The sequence below is a fragment of the Neovison vison genome, chromosome 2 (assembly GCF_020171115.1).
Source record: "Neovison vison isolate M4711 chromosome 2, ASM_NN_V1, whole genome shotgun sequence".
NCBI lineage: Eukaryota > Metazoa > Chordata > Mammalia > Carnivora > Mustelidae > Neogale > Neogale vison.
The window spans coordinates 134,357,841-134,377,809 of record NC_058092.1 but is presented as its reverse complement, the minus strand read 5'-3'; positions in this window follow the sequence as shown (position 1 = coordinate 134,377,809).

Genomic DNA, 19,969 nt, shown 5'->3' with positions numbered 1-19,969 from the left:
TGGCAAGCACAGTGTGAAGAGCTGAATCGAGATCTCATGCATCTGAAGTCAGGGAAGGATCAGACGATAGCTCAGGTTGGAGTTTATGTCCATCATGGCCCCTTAATGAAAGTTGGGGGCATCATGAGGCAATGCAGGTTTTCTGTGATTGTCTAATGCTCTAAACCACAAGGATTCCTTTTGTAGAACAGTTGAGACCTGTTGGATGGATCAAGGATGTCCTATAAGGAACTTCTCAAGAGCAGGGTTCTAACGATGGATGCCTCGGCAACCCAACTCGCATTCCAATTGTCTCCTACTGAAAAGGAAGGTTTGATCTGCTGGCTCTGGGGGAGCAACGGGGGATGAGTTGAAATGGACTCTACTGAGGATCGGTCATAATGTGGGTTTGTGTCCATGGAGAACTTTGAATGGGGCAGTGGCACTCTGCCCTGAGGGATTCTCCTAACCAGAGGTATTGACACAGCCCAAAGAGCAAGTTTCCCATGTGGAGACGAGATTTGTTCTGATTGGTGCCTCTGGAAATCCCCATATGCTGGTATTGGAAACCAGTCTTCTGAGGAGAGATGCCTGGAAATGAAAACAATGGATCCGAGTAGGGCCTAGGGGCCTGTCCGCTTCAATCTTCTTCTCTGAGATCATCTGTTTAAGGTTCTGAGTGGAGGTCGTTGCTCATCTTGTGTCAGATTGCCCTGTTTCTCCAGGGAGGCCTACACTATTGGGATGGTCTCAGGGTCTTTGGAGGTTTCTCATAATCTGTAGGGTTGTGGCCAATGGAATTGGCAGAATTCCCTTGAAGAGGGCAGGCACAGTCCTGAGGTGTGGCCCCAGATGTGTGGGTGTCGGTCGGGAGGTCTGGGCTCAGGATGTGTCAGACAGAGCCTTAGTGCCCAGGGTAAACTGTACAATTGGGGTTCAGTCGAGTGCCATGCATGTTGATCTTCATTTGGGGTTTCTTGGTAACCCCATAGGGCAACGTTGTTCTTCTGGAGGGCAGGCAGAGTGCTGCATTGTGGCTCCAGAATTCCCAAACTGGAGGGCTTGTGGCCCAGGAATGTGATGATGGAAGTCTGAGAACACAAGCTAAGCGAAGGTTTCGGAGCTAGGGAACGACAGGCACACTCTGCTGAGCAGAACTGAGATCTCGTGGATATGAAGTCAGGGCGAGGATAAGACTTTGGCTCTGGTTGGAGTTGCTGTCCATTTCCCCCCTTCACGAAGGGGAGTGGTGCATCATGAGTCCATGATGGTTTTCCCAAGATGGGAGTAGTGAGATGCTCCAATCCCCAAAGATTCCTTCTGCTGGATAGTCGAGACCTGTCGGATGGCTCCAGGACGTGCATTATGGAATGACGCCAGAGCAGGGGTTCTAAGGATGGAATTCTGGGCAGCCCGCCTCGCATTCCAATTATCTACTTGAGATAAGGCAGCTTCAATTGCTGGCTCTGGGGGAGCAGCCGAGGGGGCTGAGTTGGAATGGGCTCTCCTGAGGATGGGTCATAATGTGGGCTTGTGTCCATAGAGACTTTGGAATGGAGCAGTGGCTCCGTGTACCTGAAGGTTTCTACTAACTGAGGTTTTGACACAGCTCCAAAGAGCAAGTTTCCTGCGTGGAGCCGCGATTTGTACTGATTAATATCCAGAAACCCCCATATGCTGGTATTGGAAACCAGGCCTCTGAGAAGAGATGCTTGTAAACCAAAGCAATGGATCCAATGAGGGCCTAGGTGCCTGTCTGGATCAATCTTCTCTGGGGATATCTGTCTACAGGTCTGAATTGAGATAGTTGCTCATATCGTGAAAGATCACCCTTGTTTGTTCTGGGAGGCCGACACAATTGTAATGGCCTCGGGGAATTTGGAGGTTTCTCCTAATCTGTCGGGTTGTGTCCGAAGGAATGAGTAGAATTCCCTTTGAGAGGGCAGGCACAGTCCTGAGTTGTGGCTCCAAGGTACCCAGCCTGGAGGGTGTGTGGGCCAGGACTGTGGGGAGAAATCTGAAAACACAAACAGGGCTCAGGATTGGGGACATAGGTATGGCAGGTACAGACCTCGAGGACAATTTTTTGGGCTATGATCAACGGGCGACTGTAAGGTGATTTTTCAGGCTTTTGTCTCCCGATTTTGCGTCAATGGTGGCTGTGGAATGATGGGCTGGCCCCATCGGCCATAGACAAGTTTTTCTCTCTGTGGTTTTGCCCCATTTAAAGTTTTTGGGATCATTCTTTGGATGGTAGGAGTCCTTTCTTTATTATTATTATTTTTTTTTACGTCATGTGTCCCACCAAAGAGGGATTCGAGAGAAAAGCACTGAGTAGGGGTGACTAGCCTTCTTGAGCTCTGGTTAAGATTAGGGGACTAGGTCCATGGCAAGCCTACATGCGGGCTTTTGGTCCAGCCCCTGAGAGGCTTTACTTAAGGACAGGGCTCATGCTGAGGGTACAAATGTGTGTTTGTGCCCATTGAGGCCTTAAGCATGGGCAGGGCCTCATGGGCCATGCTCGTTTCTCCTACACTGAACGTTGGACAACATTGTAAACACAGTTTCTGACCATGGGGAAGGAGGATTTCTGATTTCTGCATAACGTTCACCCCTGGGCAGTGAGTGGAGGTAAGGTCTAGGTTCTGAAACCTGAAAACCGAGGTGGGGAAGAGATGACGACCTAAGCATTGGCGGGTCTGATGTGCTCAGTGTGCAGTCAGCTGTCTCGGTGTCGGTCGGGAGGTCCAGGTTAAGGGTGTGTCAGACAGGGCATTAGTGCCGAGGATAGACTCTATAATTAGGGTAAAGTTAAGTCGCGTGCAGGTTGATCCTCATTTGCGGTTTCTGGGTATCCCCATATAGCAACGTTTTTCTTCTGGAGGGCAGGCAGAGTGCTGCATTGTGGCTCCAGAATTCCCAACTTCAGAGATTGTGGGCCAGGAGTTTGAGGACGGAAGTCTGAGAACACAAGTCAGGCTTAGGTTTCACAGCGGTGGCACAAGAGGCACACTCTGCAGAGCTGAATCAAGATCTCGTGCATCTGAAGTCAGGGCGAAGATCAGACGTTGGCTTAGGTTGGAGTTTCTGTCCACGATGTCCCCTACATGACGTTGGGCGTCATTACGAAGCCATGGAAGTTTTCCCACTGTGCAAGTGTGTGATGCTCCAAACCACAAAGAATCCTTCTACAGGACAGTTGAGACCTATTGGATGGATCAAGGACGTCCCATAACGAATTTCTCCAGAACAGGATTCTAACGATGGACGCCTGGCAGCCCAACTCACATTCCAGTTGTCTCCTAGTGACAAGGCAGGTTGGATCACCTGGTGCGGGTGGAAAAACCAAGGTGGCTAAATTGAAATGGACTCTCCTGAGGATTGGTCATTATGTGGGTTTGCGTCCATTGAGACCTTGGAATAGGGCAGTGGCTCTGGTGCCCTGAAGAATTATCCTAACCTGAGGTTTTGAGAAAGCTCCAAAGAGCAAGTTTCCCATGTGGAGATGATATTTGTTCTGATTGGTGCCTCAGGAACTCCCATAAGCTGGTATTGGAAACCAAGCATCTGAGGAGAGATGCCTAGAATCCAAAGCAATGGATCTGATTAGGGCCTATGGGACTTTCCACTTCAATATTCTCCTCTGAGACCCTCTGTCTACGATTCAGAATGGAGGTCATTGCTCAGCTTGTGTCAGATCACCGCTGTTTGTTCCAGAGGCCAATACTATTGGGCTGGTCTCAGGGACTTTGGAGGTTTCTCCTAATCTGTAGGGTTGTGGCAAATGAAATGGACAGAATTCCCTTGGAGAGGGCTGGCACAGCCCTTTGTTGTGGCCCCGGCTGTCTGGGTGTCAGTCGGGAGGTCCGGGCTCAGGCTGTGTCAGACAGGGCATTAGTGCCCAGGGTAGATTCTATAATTGGAGTACAGTTGAGTGGCGTGAAGGTTGATCCTCATTTGGCATTTCTGGGTAGGCCCGTAGGGCAATGTTTCTCTTCTGGAGGGCAGGCAGAGTGCTGCATTGTGTCTCCAGAATACCCAGACTGGAGGGCTTGTGGGCCAGGAGTTGGAGGACTGAAGTCTGAGAACACAAGCTAGGCTTAGGTTTTGGGACTAGGGCAGGGCAGTCACACTCTGCAGAGCTGAGTCAAGATCCCGTGCATCTGAAGTCAGGGCGAGGATCAGACATTGGCTCAGGATGGAGTTTCTATCCATGATGGCCCCTTCATGAAGGTGGGGGGGCATCACGAGACCATGGTGGTTTTCCCATGTTGGGATTGTGTGATGTTCCACCCACAAGGATTCCTTCTGTGGGAGAGTCGAGATCTGTTGAATGGATCCAGGATGTCCCATTAGGAACTTCTCAAGAGCAGGTTTCTAACGATGGGTGTCACATTCCAATTGTTCCCTAGTGACAAGGCAGGTTCTATCTGCTGACTCTCGGGGAGAAACCAAGGGGGCTGAGTTGAAATGGACTCTCCTAAGGATCGGTCATAATGTGGATTTGTGTCCATGGAGACCTTGGAATGGGGCAGTGACGCCAGCTCCCTGAAGGGATCTCCTAACTGGAGGTTTTGAGACAGCTCCAAAGAGCAAGTTTCCCATGTGGTGTCAATATTTGTTCTGATTCGTACCTCAGGAACCACAATAAAATGGTATTGGAAACCAGGCATCTAAGGAGAGATGCCTGGAAACCAAAGGAATGCATCCGATTTGGTCCTAAGGTCCTGACCGCTTTAATCTTCTTCTCTGGGAACATTTGTCTAAGGTTCTGAGTGGAGGTCGTTGCTCATCTTGTGTCAGATCGCCCCGTTTGTCCCCGGCAGCCTACACGATTGGGAAGGTCTTGGGATCTTTTGAAATTTCTCCTAATCTCTAGGGTTGTGGCCACTGGAATGGGCAGAGTTCCCTTGGAGAGGGCAGCCACACTCCTGAGGTATGGCCCCAGCTGTCTTGGTTTCAGTCGGGAGATCCGAGCTTAGGCTGTGTCAGACAGCACATTAGTGCCCAGGCCAGACTGTATAATTGGGGTACAGTAGAGTGGCATGCAGGTTGATCCTCATTTGGGGTTTCTTGGTATCCCCATAGGACAAAGTTTTTCTTCTGGAGGGCATGCAGAGTGCTGCATTGTGGCTCCAGAATTCCCAAACTGGAGGGCTTGTGGGTCAGAACAAGCTAGGCCAGGTTTTTGGTGCAAGGGCACGGCAGGCACACTCTGCAGAGCTGAATTGAGATCTCATGCATCTGAAGTCAGGGCGAAGATCAGACATTGGCTCAGGTTGGAGTTTCTGTCCATAATGGCCCCTTCAAGAATTGGGGTGGGGTGGGTATCATGTGGCCATGGAATTTTTCCTACGATGGGAGTTGTGAGAAGCTCCAAACCACAAGGATTCATTTTGCAGAACAATTGAGACCTGTTGGATGGCTCAAGGTCCTCCTATCCAGAATGACTCCAGAGCAGGGTTCTAAGGATGGATGCCTGGGCAGCCCACCTTGCATTCCAATTGTATCCTCTCGACAAGACAGGTTCGATCTGCTGGCTCTGGGGGAGCAATCGAGGGGGCTGAGTTGAAATGGACTTTCCTGCGGAATGGTCACAATGTGGGTTTGTGTTCATGAAGGCCTTGGAATGGGGTGGTGGCACTGGGGGCACTGAAGGATTCTCCTAACCAGAGGTTTTGACACATCTCCAACGAGCAAGTTTCCCACGTGGTGATGAGATTTGTTATGATCGGTGCCTCAGGAAACATCTATATGCTGGTATTGGAAACCAGGCCTCTGAGGAGATATGCCTGGAAACCAAAGCAATGGATCCTATTAGGGCCTAGGGGCCTGTCCAGTTCAATCTATTTCTCTGGGGATCCTGTATATGGGTCTAAGTGGAGCTAGTTGCACCGATGGTGTTAGATCACCCCTTTTTCTCCCGGGCAACCTACACTTTTGGGATTGCTCAGGGACTTTGGAGGTTTCTCCTAATCTGTAGGGTTGTGGCCAATGGAATGGGCAGAATTCCCCTGGAGAGGCAGGCACAGTCCTGAGGCTTGGCTCCAGGGACCCCAGTCTTGAAGGGTGTGGGCCAGGGCTGTGGGGACAGAAGTCTGAAAACAAAAACTCGGCTTAGTTTTGGGGAGTTAGGTTAGGCAGGTCCAATGTACAGACTGTGAGGAGAACTCTTTGAAATATGAAGAAAGAGCGAGTGTGAGGCGATTGATCAGGCTTTTGTCTCTGGATATTGTGTCACTAATGGCCATGCAATGTCGAGGTGGCCTCATGCTTTGGATACTCAGGATGTGTCAGACAGGGCATTAAATCCCGTGGTAGACTGTATAATTGGGGTACCGTCGAGAGACGTTCAGGTTGATCCTTATTTGGTGTTTCCGGGTAGCCCCATAAAGCACCATTAGTCTTCTGGATGGCAGGCGGAGTGCTGCATTGTGGCTCCGAAATTACCAAACAGGAGGGCTTATGGGTCAGTAGTGTGAGACCAGAAGTCTGAGAACACAAGCTAGGCTTAGGTTTTGGGGCGAGGGCACCCCAGGCACACACTGCAGAGCTGAATTGAGATCTCGAGCACTGAAGTCAGGGCAAGGATTAGACATAGACTCAGGTTTGAGTTTCTGTCAATGATGACCCCTTCATGGGGGGGGGGCATCACGAGGCCATGGAGGTTTTCCTTCGATGGTAGTTGTCAGATTCTCCAAACTGCAAGGATTCCTTCTGTAGGACTATTGAGACCTCCAGGATCTCCCATAAAAATGACTCCAGAGAAGGGTTCTAAGGTTGGATGCCTGGACAGCCTGCCTCGCATTCCAATTGTATCCTCTCATCAAGACAGGTTCGATCTGTTGGCTCTGGGACAGCAACTGAGTGCGCCGAGTTGAAATGGACTCTCCTGCGGATGGCTCATAATGTGTGTTTGTGTTCATGGAAAATTTGGAATTTGGCGGTGGCACTGGGGCACTGGAGGTTTCTCCTAACCGGTGGTTTTGAGACAGCTCCAACGAGCAATTTTCCCAGGTGGAGATGAGATTTGTTCTGATTGTTGCCTCAGGAAACCCCCATATGTTGGTATTGGAAACAAGTCCTCTGAGGAGAGATGCGTGGAAACCAAAGTAATGGATTCAATTAGGGCCTAGGGGCCTGTCCAGTTCAATCTATTTCTCTGGGGAAATCTGTCTATTGGTCTGAGTGAAGGGAGTTGCTCCGCTGGTGTCAGATCGCCCCTGTTTCTCCCAGGAGGCCTACACTATTGGGATTGCCTCAGAGACATTGGAGGTTTCCCCTAATTTTTAGGGTTGTGGCCAACGGAATGGGAAGAATTCCCTTGGAGAGGGCAGGAACAGTCCTGAGTTGTGGCTCCAGGCGCCCCAGCCTGGAAGGTGTGTGGGCCAGGACTGTGGGGAAAGAAGTCTTAAAACACAAACTCAGCTTAGGTTTGGGAGCTAGGTTAGGTAAGGCCTGGTCTACAGACCGTGAGGAGAACTCTTTGGGAATGAACAAAGGGGAGTGTGATGTGCTTGCTCAGGCCTTTCTCTCTGGATTTTGTATCACCGATGGCTGTGCAATGTCGAGGTGGCCTCATGGGCCATTGAAGAGTCTCCCTTTTGGGGATTTGGCCCAATCCCAAGAGTTTGCGGTCATTCTGTGTGATGGAAGGAGTCTTTCCTGTTTTTTTTTTTTTTTCCTCAGAAGTCCCACCAAAAGTGGGATTCTAGAGCAGAGCCCTGGAGAGTGTCAACTGGAAAACCCGACCATTGGCTAATATTGGGGGCGACAACCCAAAATTTGGCTAATATTGGGGGCCTAGGGGCAAGGAAGCTCCATATGCGGGCTCTTTTTCCAGTCACTGAGAGGTCTTACTTGAGGAAAAGGATCATGCTGAAGGTCACAATTCGTGTTTGTGCCAAACGTGGCACTCAAGCATGGGCGGGGCCTCATGGGCCACGCTGGTTTCTCCTACACTGAACGTTGGACAATATGCCAACCACAACGTTTCTGGCCATGGAGAAGGCAGAGTACTGATATCTGCATCACATTCACCCCTGGGCAGTGACTGGAGATAAGGTCTTGGTTCTGAAGCCTGAAAACCGAGGTTGGGAAGAGATGATGACCTAAGGCCTTGGCGGGTACTATTTGCTCAGTGTGCGGCCAGCTGTCTGTGCCTCGTTCATGAGGTCCGGGCTCAGGCTGTGTCAGACAAGCATTAGTGCCCAGGGTAGACTGTAAAATCAGGGTACAGTCAAGTGGCGTGTAGGTTGATCCTCATTTGTGGTTTCTGGGTAGCCCCAGAGGGCAACATTTTTCTTCTAGAGGGCAGAGAGAGTGCTGCATTGTAGCTCCGGAATTCCCAAACTGGATGTCTTGTGGGTCAGGAGTGTTAGGATGGAAGTCTGAGAATACAAGCTAGGCTTAGGTTTTGGGGCGAGGGCATGGCAGGCACACTCTGCAGAGCTGAACTGAGACCTCATATATCTGAACTCAGGGCGAGGATCAGACATTGGCTCAGGTTGGATTTTCCATCCATGATGGCCCGTTCATGAAGGGGGAGGATCTCACGAGGCCATGGAGGTTTTCCCATGATGGGGATTGTGAGATGCTCCAAACTGCAAGGATTCCTTCTGTGGGACTGTAGAGAACTGTTGGATGGCTCCAGGACATCCCAAACAGAACGATTCCAGAGCAGGGATGTAAGGATGGATGCGTGGGCAGCCCGTCTCACATTCCTGTTATCTCCTAGTGACAAGGTAGGTTCGATTTGCTGGCTGTGGGGGAGCAACCGAGTGGGCTGAGTTGAAATGGACTCTTTGGAGGATGGGTCCTAATGTGGGTTTGTGTCCATGGAGACCTTAGAATGGGGCAATGACTACGGGGCCCTGAAGGACTTTCCTAAGTGGAGGTTTTGACACAGCTACGAAGAGCAAGTTTCCCATGTGGAGAGGACCTTTGTTCTGATTGGTACCTCGGGAAATCCCCATATGCTAGTATGGGAAGCCAAGCCTTTGTGGAGAGATGCCTGGTAACCAAAGCAATGGATCCGATTAGGGCCTAAGGGCGTGTGCATTTCAATCTTCTTCTCTGGGGACATCTGTCTACCGGTCTGAGTGGAGGTAGTTGCTAATCTTGTGTCAGATCGTGCCTGTTTGTCCCAGGTGGCCTACCATATTGGGATGACCTCGGAGTCTTTTGAGGCTTCTCATAATCTGTAGTGTTGGGACCAATGAAATGCGCAGAATTCCTTTTGAGAGGGAAGGCACAGTCCTGAGTTGTGACTCCAGGGGCCCCATCATGGAGGGTGTGTGGGCCAGGGCAGTGGGGACAGAAGTCTGAAAACACAAACTCGGCTTAGGTTTGGGGACGTAGGTATGGCAGGCCCGATCTACCGTCCGTGAGGAGAACTCTTCATGATATGAACAAAGGGCGAATGTGAGGCGCTCCATCAAGCTTTTGTCTCTAGATTTGGTGTCAACGATTGCTGGTGAATGTCGAGTTGGCTTCTTCTGCTATGGATGTGTATCCCTCTCTGGCGATTGGCCCGATCCCAAGAGTTAGGGGTCATTCCTTTGGATGGGAAGAGTCCTTTCTTTTTTTTTTTCTTTTTTTTTTTTTTTTTTTTACCTCAAGTGTCGCACCAAAAGATGGATTCAAGAGGAGAGCCATGGGGAGGGGCGACTGGACAACCCGACCTCTGATTTAGGATGGGGGCCTAGGGGCATGGCAAGCCCCATATGCTGGCTCCTGATCCAGCCACAGGGAGAACTTACATGTGGACAGGGCTCACGCTGAGTGTCACAATGCGAGTTTGTGCCCAACCTCACCCTCAAACATGAGTGGGGCCTCATGTGCCACGCTGGTTTCTCCTACTCTGAACGTTCAACAACATGCCAACCACATGGTTTCTTGCCATGTGGAAGGAGGAGTTCTGATTTCTGCATCTTGTTCAACCCTGGGCAGTGATGGGAGATAAGGTCTAGGTTCTGAAGCCTGAAAACCGAGGTTGGGAAGAGATGACAACATAGGGCCATAGTCAGGTCCAATGTGCTCAGTGTTCAGCCAGCTGTCTGGGTGTCGGTTGGGAGGTCCAGACTCAGGTTGTGTCAGACAGGGCTTTAGTGCCCAGTGTAGACTGTATAATTTGGGTACAGTCGAGTGGCGTGTAGGTTGATCCTCTTTTGCGGTTTCTGGGTAGCCCCATAGGGCAACGTTTTTCTTCTGGGGGGCAGGCAGAGTGCTGCATTTTGGCTCCAGAATTCCCAAACTGGAGGGCTTGTGGGCCAGGAGTGTGAGAACGGAAGTCTGAGAACACAAGTTAGGCTTAGGTTTTGGGGTGGAGGCATAGCAGGCACACTCTACAGAGCTGAATTGAGATCTCGTGCATCTGAACTCAGGGCATGGATAAGTCTTTGGCTCAGGTTGAAGTTCTGTCCATGATGGCCTTTTCATGAAGGGGGAGGTTCTCAAGAGGCCATGTAGGTATTCCCACAATGGGAGTTGTGAGATGCTCCAAACCGCAAGGATTCCTTCTGTAGGACCCTTGAGAACTGTTGGATGGCTTCCAGAGGTCCCATATGGAACGACTCCAGAGCAGGATTCTAAGGATGGATGCATGGTGTGCCTGTCCCACATTCCAATTATTTCCTAGCAACAAGGCAGGTTCGATCTGCTGGCTCTGGGGGAGCATCCGAGAGGGCTGAGCTGAAATGGACTCTCCTGAGGATGGGTCATATTATCCATATGTGTCCATGGAGACATTTGCATGGGGCAGTGGATCTGGGGCCCTGAAGGATTCTCCCAACCGGAGGTTTTGACAGAGCTCCAAAGTTTACGATTCCAATGTGGAGACAAGATTTGTTCTGATGAGTGCCTCAGGAATCCCCCATATGTTGGTATTGGAAACCAGGCCTCTGAGGATAGATGTCTGGAAACCAAATCAATGGATCTGATTAAGGCCTAGGGGCCTATATGGTTCAATCTGATTCTCTGGGGCATCAGTCTACAGGTCATATTGGAGGTAGTAGCTCAGCGTGTGTCACATGGCCCCTCTTTGACAGATTGCCCTTGTTTTTCCAGGGCTGCCTACACTATTGGGATGGCATCAGGGTCTTTGGAGGTTTCTCCTAATCTGTATGGTTGTGGCCAATGGAATGGGCAGAATTCCCTTGGGGAGAGCAGGCATAGTCCTGAGGTGTGGCTCCAGGGGCCCCCACGTGGAGGGTGTGTTGGCCAGGACTATGGGGACAGAAGTCTGAAAACACAAACTTACTTGGCTTATGTTTGGGGACATAGGTATGACAGGCAATGTCTACAGACCTTGAGGAGAACTCGGGGATATGAACAAAGGGCGAGTGTGATGCGCTTGCTCAGCTTTTTGTCACTGGATCTTGTGTCAATGATGGCTGTGGAATGTCCTAGTGGTCTCATGGGCCATGGACAAGTTTCCCTATTAGGGAATTCGTCTGACTCCAAAAGTTTGGGTTCTTTCTGTGGGATGGGTGGAGTCCTTTCTGTTTTGTTGTTGTTGTTATTGTTGTTGTTGTTTGTTTGTTTGTTTTATCTCAGGTGTTCCACCAAAAGAGGGATTCCAGAGCAGAGCCCTGGGGAGGGGCAACTGGACAACCAGACCTCTGGTTAAGAATGGGGGCCTAGGGGCATTGCAAGCCCCATATGTTGGATCTTGTTCCAGCCACTGAGAGGTCTTACTTGATGACAGGGCTCACGCTGAGGGTCACAATGCATGTTTGTGACCAACGCGGCCCTCAAGAATGGGCGGGCCACCTGGGCATGGTGGTTTCACCTACACTGAACATTGGGCAACATGCCAACCACAAGGTTTCTTTCCACGGGGAAGTAAGAGTTCTGATTTCTGCATCACTTTCACCCTTGGGCAATGATTGGAGATAAGATATAGGTTCTGAAGCCTGAAAACCAAGGTTGGGAAGAGATGATGACCTAAGGCCATGGTGGGTCTGATGTGCTCAGTGTGCTGTCAGCTCTCTTGGTGTAGGTCAGGATTTCCAGTCCCAGGCTGTGTTATACAGGGCATTAGTGCCCAGGGTAGACAATATTTGGGGTGAAGTCGAGTTGCGTGCAGGTTGATCTTCGTTTGGGGTTTCTGGGTAGCCCCATAGTGCAACATTTTTCTTCTGGAGGGGAGGCAGAGTGCTGAATTGTTGTTCTGGAATTGACAAAGTGGAGGGCTTGTGGGCGAGGAGTGTTAGGACGGAAGTCTGAGAACACAAGCTAGGCTTAGGTTTCGGGGCGAGGGCATGACAGGCATACTTTTCAGATCTGAATCGAGATCTGGTGCATGCGAAGTCTGGGCGAGGATCAGATGTTGGCTCAGGTTGGAGTTTCTTTCCATGATGGCCCCTTCATGAAGGTCGGGGGCATCACGAGGCCATGGAGGTTTTCCCAAGATGGGAGTTTTGAGATGCTTAAAACGCAAGGATTCCTTCTTCAGGACAGTTGTGACCTGTTGGATGACTCCAGGAAGTCCCATACGTAATTACTCCAGAGTAGCATTCTATGGATGGATGCCTAGGCAGCCCTCCTCACATTCCAATTGTCCCTAGTGACAAGACAGGTTCGATCTGCTGGCTCTAGGGGAGCACCTGAGGGAGCTGAGTTGAAATAGACTCTCCTGAAGATGGGTCATAATGTGGATTTGTGTCCATGGAGACCTTGGAATGAGGTGTTGGCACAGGGGCCCTGAAGGATTCTCCTAACCAGAGGTTTTGACACAGCTCCAAAGAGCAAGTTTCCCATGTGGAGAACAGATTTGTTCTGATCGATGCCTCAGGAAATCCCCATATACTGGTATTGGAAACCAGGCCTCTGAAGTTTTGACACAGCTCCAAAGAGCAAGTTTCCCATGTGGAGAAGAGATTTGCTCTGATGGGTGCCTCGGAAACCCTCATAGGCTGGTATTGGAAAACAGGCCTCTGAGGAGAGATGCTTAGGAACAAAAGCAATGGATCTAATTAGGGCCTAGGGGCCTGTCTGGTTAAGTCTTCTTCTCTGGGGACATCGGTCTCCGGGTCTGTGTGGAACTAGTTGCTCAGCTGATGTCAGATCGCCCCTGTTTGTCCCAGGTGGCCTACAATATTGGGATGGCCCCGGGGACTTTGGAGATTTCTCCTAATTTGTACGGTTGTGGCCAATGGAATGGGAAGAATTCCCTTTGAGAGGGCAGGCACAGTCATGAGGTGTGGCTCCAGGGGCCCCATCCTGTAGGGTTTGTGGGCCAGGGCTGTGGGGACAGAAGTCTGAAAACAGCAACTCAGCTTAGGTTTGGAGATGTAGGTATGGCAGGCCCGATAACAGATCATGAGGAGAACTCTTTGGGATATGAACAAAAGACGAGTGTGAGGCACTTGCTCAGGCATTTGTCTGGATTTTGTGTCAACAATGGCCATGGAATGTCAAGGGGGCACCAATCATAACAAATTAGGGGAAAGTTCCAAAGTCCCCAAGGCTCTCCTAAGTGTGTAGGCCGCCCGGGACAAACAGGGGCTATCTGCCACCAGCTGAGCTACTTCCACCACTCAGACCCGGAGACAGATGTCCCCAGAGAAGAAGATTGAACCGGACAGGCCCCTAGGACCTCATCAGATCCATTGTTTTGGTATCCAGGCATCTTTCCTCAGAGGCCTGGTTTCCAAAAGTAGCATATGGGACTTTCCTCAGGCACCCATCAGAACCAATCTCATCTCCATATGGGAAACTTGCACGTGGGAACTGTGTCAAAACCTCTGGTTAGTAGAAACCTTCAGAACCCTGGTGCCACCACTCCATTCCAAGGTCTCCATGGACACAAACCCACATTAGGACACATGTGCAGGAGAGTCCATTTCAACTCAGCACCCACGGTTGCTCTCCCAGAGCCAGCAGAGTGAACCTGTCTTATTGCATGGAGGCAATTGGAATGTGAGGCGGGCTTCCCAGGTATCCATCCTTAGAACACTGCTCTGGAGTCCTCCCTATGGGATGTCCTGGAGCCATCCAACCGGTATCAATTGTCCCAAAGAAGGAATCCTTGCCGTTTGGAGAATCTCATAACTCCCATCGTGGGAAAACCTCCATAGCCTTGTGATGCCCTCCCCCCCTTCATGAAGGGGCCATCATGGACAGAAACTCCAACATGAGCCAACATCTGATCCTAGTCCTGACTTCAGATGCATGAGATCTCGATTCAGCTCGGCAGAGTGTGCCTGTCGTGCCCTCGCCCCAAAACCTATGCCTAGCTTGTGTTCTCAGACTTCCATCCTCACACTCTTGGCCCACAAGCCCTCAGGTTGGCAATTTCGGAGCCACAATGCAGCACTCTGCCTCCCCTCCAGAAGAAAAACGTTGCCCTTGGGGCTACCCAGAAACCCCACATGAGGATCAACCTGCACGCAATTTGACTGTACCCATATTATACAGTCTACCCTGGGCACTAATGCCCTGTACGACACAGCCCGGACCTCCCGACCGACACCCAGAGAGCTGGACGAACACTGAGCACATCGGACCCACAATGGCGGTCGGTCGTCATCTCTTCCCAACCTCGTTTTTCAGGCTTCGGAACCTAGACCTTAACTGCAATCACTGCCCAGGGGTGAACATGATGCAGAAATCAGAACTCCTCGCTCCCCATGGCCAGAAACCTTGTGGTTGGCATGTTGTCCATTGTTTAGAGTAGAAGAAACCAGCATGGCCCATGAGGCCCCGCCCATGCTTGAGGGCTGCACTAGGCACAAACAGGCATTGTGGCCCTCAGCGTGAATCCTGTCCTCAAGTAAGGCCTGTCCGTGGCTGTACCAAGAGCCCTCATATGGGGCTTGACATACCCCTAGGCCCCCATTCTTAATCAGAGGTCAGTTTTTCCATTAGCCCCTCCCCAGGGCTATGCTCTGGTATGCTTCTTTTGGTGGGACATCCAAGGTAAAAATACAGAACGGACTCCTCCCATCCCACAGAATCACCCCAAACTCCTGGGATCAGACCAAATCCCCAGAAAGAGAGACTCATCCATAGCCCATGAGGCCACCCCGACATTCCACGGCTATCACCGACACAAAATCCAGAGACAAAAGCCTGAGCAAACACCTCACAGTCGCCCTTTCTTCATATCCCGAACAGTTCTCCTCACGGTCTGTAGATCAGTCCTGCCATACCTACGTCCTGAAACCTGAGACGAAATTGTGTTTTCAGACTTCTGTCCCCACAGTCCTGGCCCACACACCCTCCAAGCTGGGCCCCTTAAAGCTACACTTCAGGACTATGCTTGGCCACTCCATGGAATTCTGCCCATTTCATTGTCCATAATTGTACAAATTAGGAGAAACCTCCAAAGTCCCTGAGGCCATCCCAATAGTGTAGGTCTCCTGGGACAAACAAGGGCTGTCTGACACCAGCTGAGCATCCGCATCCACTCACACCGTAGGTGGATGTCCCCAAAGAAGAAGATTGAACCGGACAGGCCCCTAGCCCCTAATGGGATCCATTGCTTTGGTTTTCAGGTATCTGTCCTCAGAGGCCTGGTTTCCAATACCAGCATATGGGGGATTCTGAGGCACCAATCAGAAGAAATCTTGTCTCCACATGGGAAACATGTGCTTTGGAACTGTCTGAAAACCTCCTGTTAGGAGAATCCTTCAGGACCCATGTAACACCGCCCCATTCCAAGGGTCTCATGGACACAAACACACATTAGGACCAATCCGCATGAGATTCTATTTCAACTCAGCCCCCTCGGTTGCTCCCCCAGAGCCAGCATATCGAACCTATCTATTCGCTAGGAAACAATTGGAATGCGAGGTGGGCTTCCCAGGCATCCATCCTTAGATCCTTGCTCTGGCATAGTTCTGTATGGGAAGTCCTGGAGCCATCCAAAAGGTCTCAATTTTCCATCAGAAGGAATCCTTGCAGTTGGAGCATCTCACAACTCCCATTGTGAGAAAACCTCCATGGCCTTGAGATGCTGCCCCCTTAATGAAGGGGAAATAATGGACAGTAACTCCAGGCTGAGTCTATGTCTGATCCTCGCCCTGACTTCACATGCATGAAATCCCGATTCAGATCTGCAGAGGGTGGCTGTTGTGCCCTCGCCCTGAAACGTATGCCTAAAATGTGTTCTCAAACTTCTGTCCTCATAGTCCTTGCCCACAAGGCAGCCAGTTTCGGAATTATGGAGCCACAATGCAGCACACTGCCTGCCCTCCAGAAGAAAAATGTTGCACTTGGGCCCAACCAGTGATGTCAAATGAGGATCGACCTGCATGCCACTCGACTGTACCCCAATTATAGATTCTGCCCTGGGCACTGTTGCACTGTCTGACACAGCCTGAGCCCGGACCTTCTGAATGACACGCAGACAGTTGGCTCCACACTGAGCACATCGGACCCGACATGGCCTTAGCTCATCATCTTTTCCCAACCTCAGTTTTCAGACTTCAGAACATAGACCTTATCTCCAATCACTGCTCAGGGGTGAATGAGATGCAGAAATCAGAAGTCCTCCTTTCCCATGGCAAGAAAACTTATGGTTGGCATGTTGTCCAGCGTTCAGTGTAGGAGAAACCAGCGTGCACCATGAGGTCCCGCCCATGCTTGAGCACGGCGAGGGCATAAACACGCATTGTGACCCTCAGTGTGAGTCCTGTCCTCAAGGAAGGCCTCTCAGTGGCTGGACCATTAGAAGGCATATTGGGCTTGCCATGCCCCTAGGCCCGATTTTTAACCAGATTTCTCATTGTCCAGTCGCCCTCCCCAGGGCTCTGTTCTGGAATCCCTCTTTTGGTGGGACACCTGAGGTAACAAAACAGAAAGGACTCCTCCCATCCCACAGATCGTCCCAAAACTCTTGGGATAGGGCCAAATCCACAGAGAGGAAGACTCATCCATGGCCCATGAGGCCTCCCTGACATTCCACAGCCATCATTGACACAAAATCCAGAGACAAAAGCCTGATCAAGCACCTCACACTTGTCCTTTCTCCATATCCCGAATAGTTCTCCTCACGGTCTGTAGATTGGTCCTGCCATACCTACGTCCCCAAACCTAAGCTGAGTTTGTGTTTTCAGACTTCTGTCCACACAGTCCTGGCTCACACGCCCTCTAGGCTGGGGTCCCTGGAGCCACACCTCAGGACTGTGCCTGCCCACTTCACGTGACTTCTCCCCATTCCATTTGCCACAACCATACAAATTAGGGGAAACCTCCAAAGTCCCCAAGGCTATCCCTATAGTGTAGGCCGCCCTGACAAACAGGAGCGGTCTGACACCAGCTAAGCAACTACCTCCACTTCTACCGTAGACAGTTGTCGCCAGAGAAGAAGATTGAAATGGAAAGGCCCCTAGGCCTTAATCAGATGCATTGCTTAGGTTTCCAGGTATCACTCCTCATAGGCCTGGTTTCCAATACCAGCATATGGGGAGTTACTGAAGCACCAATGAGAACAAATCTTGTCTCCCCATGGGAACCTTGCTCTTTGGAACTGTCTCAAAACCTCCGGTTAGGAGAATCCTTCAGGGCTCCTGTGACACCGCCCCATTCCAAGGTCTCCATGGACACAAGCTCACATTGGGACCCATCTGCAGGAGATTCCATTTCAACTCAGCCCCATCGGTTGCTCCCCCAGAGCCAGCATAAAGAACCTGTCTTTGTCTCTAGGATACAATTGGAATGCAAGGCGGGCTGCTCAGGTATCCATCCTTAGAACCGTTCTCTGGTGTCATTCTGTATGCGACGTCCTGGAGCCATCCAACAGGTCTCAAATGTCTTGTAGAAATAATCCTTGCATTTTGGAGCATCTCACATCTCCCAACGTGGGAAAACCTCAATGGCTTTTGATGCCCACCCCTTTATGAAGGGGCCATCTTGGACAGGAAATCCAACCTGAGCCTATGTCTGAACCTCGCCCTGACTTCAGATGCACGAGATCTCGATTCAGCTCTGCAGAGTGTGCCTGTCCTGCCCTCGCCCGGAAACCTAAGTCTAGCTTGTGTTCTCAGACTTCCGTCATCACACTCCTGGACCCCAAGCCCACAAGTTTGGCAATACCGGACCCACAATGCAGCAATTTGCCTGCCCTCCAGAAGAAAAATGTTGCCCTATGGGGCTTCTAAGACACCCTAAATGAGGATAGACCTACACGACACTCTATTTTACTGTACCCAAATTATATAGTCTAACCTGGGCACTAATGTACTGTCTGACACAGCCTGAGCCCAGACCTCCTGACCAACACCCAGACAGCTGACTGCACACTGAGCACATCAGACCCACCATGGCCTTAGCTCGTCATTTCTTTCCAACCTAACTTTTCAGGCTTCAGAACTTAAATCTTAACTCCAAACCTTGCCAAGGGGTAAACGTGATGCAGAAATCAGAACTCCTTTTTCCACATGGCAAGAAAACTTGTGGTTGGCATGTTGTCCAACATTCAGTGTAGGAGAAACCAACATGTACCATGAGGCCCCGCCCATGCTTGAGCACGGCGAGGGCATAAACACGCATTGTGACCCTCAGTGTGAGTCCTGTCCTCAAGGAAGGCCTCTCAGTGGCTGGACCATTAGAAGGCATATTGGGCTTGCCATGCCCCTAGGCCCGATTTTTAACCAGATTTCTCATTGTCCAGTCGCCCTCCCCAGGGCTCTGCTCTGGAATCCCTCTTTTGGTGGGACACCTGAAATAACAAAACAGGAAGGATTCCTCCCATCCCACAGATCGTCCCAAAACTCTTGGGATCGGGCCAAATCCACTCGTCCATGGCCCATGTGGCCTCCCCCATATTCCACGTCCATCGTTGACACAAAATCCAGAGACAAAAGCCTGAGCAAGCACCTCACACTCGTCCTTTCTCCATATCCCGAACAGTTCTCCTCACGGTCTGTAGATCGTTCCTGCCATACCTACGTCCCCAAACCTAAGCTGAGTTTGTGTTTTTAGACTTCCGTTCCCACAGTCCTTGCCCACACATCCTCCATGCTGGGGCCCCTGGAGCCACACCTCAAGACTGTGCCCCACTCCACGTGAATTCTGCCCATTCCATTTGCCACAACCGTACAAATTAGGAGAAACCTCCAAAGTCCCTGAGGCCATCCCAATAGTGTAGGCCGCCCTGACAAACAGTGGCGATCTGACACCAGCTGAGCAACTACCTCCATTCCTAGCATAGACAGTTCTCACCAGAGAAGAAAATTTAATTGGACAGGTCCCTATGCTCTAGTCAGATTCATTGCATTGGTTTCCAGGTATTTCTCCTCAGAGGCCTTGGTTTCCAATACCAGCATATGGGGGTTTCCTGAGTCCCCAATAAAAACAAATCTCATCTCCACATGGGAAACTTGCTCTTTGGAGCTGTCTCTTAACCTCCAGTTAGGAGAATCCTTGAAGGACCCAGTGCCACCGACCCATTCAAGGTCTCCATGGACACAAAGCCACATTAGGACCTATCCTCAGGAGATTCCATTTCAACTCAGACACCTCGGAGCTCTCCCATAGCCCACAGATCGAACCTGTCTTGTCATTAGGAGACAATTGGAATGCGAGTCAGGCTGTCCAGACATCCATCTTTGGAATCCTGCTCTGGCCTCAGTCTGTATGGGTCGTCCTGGAGCCATCCGACAAGTATTAAATGTCCTGCAGGAGGAATTCCTGCGTTTTGGAGCATCTCACAACTCCTAACATGGGAAAATCTTGATGGCTTTGTGATATCCCTCTCCCCTTCCTGAAGGGCCATCATGGACAGAAACTCCAACTTGAGGCTACGTCTGATCCTCGCCCTGACTTCAGTTGCACGAGATCTCGATTCAGCTCTGCAGAGTGTGCATGCCTTGCCCTCGCCGAGAAACCTACATCTAGATTATGTTCTCAGACTTCCGTCCTCACACTCCTGGCCCCCAAACCCTTAAGTTTGGCAATACCAGACCCACAATGCAGCACTCTGCCTGCCCTCCAGAAGAAAATAGTTGCTCTATGAAGCTTCCCAGACTCCCAAATGAGGATA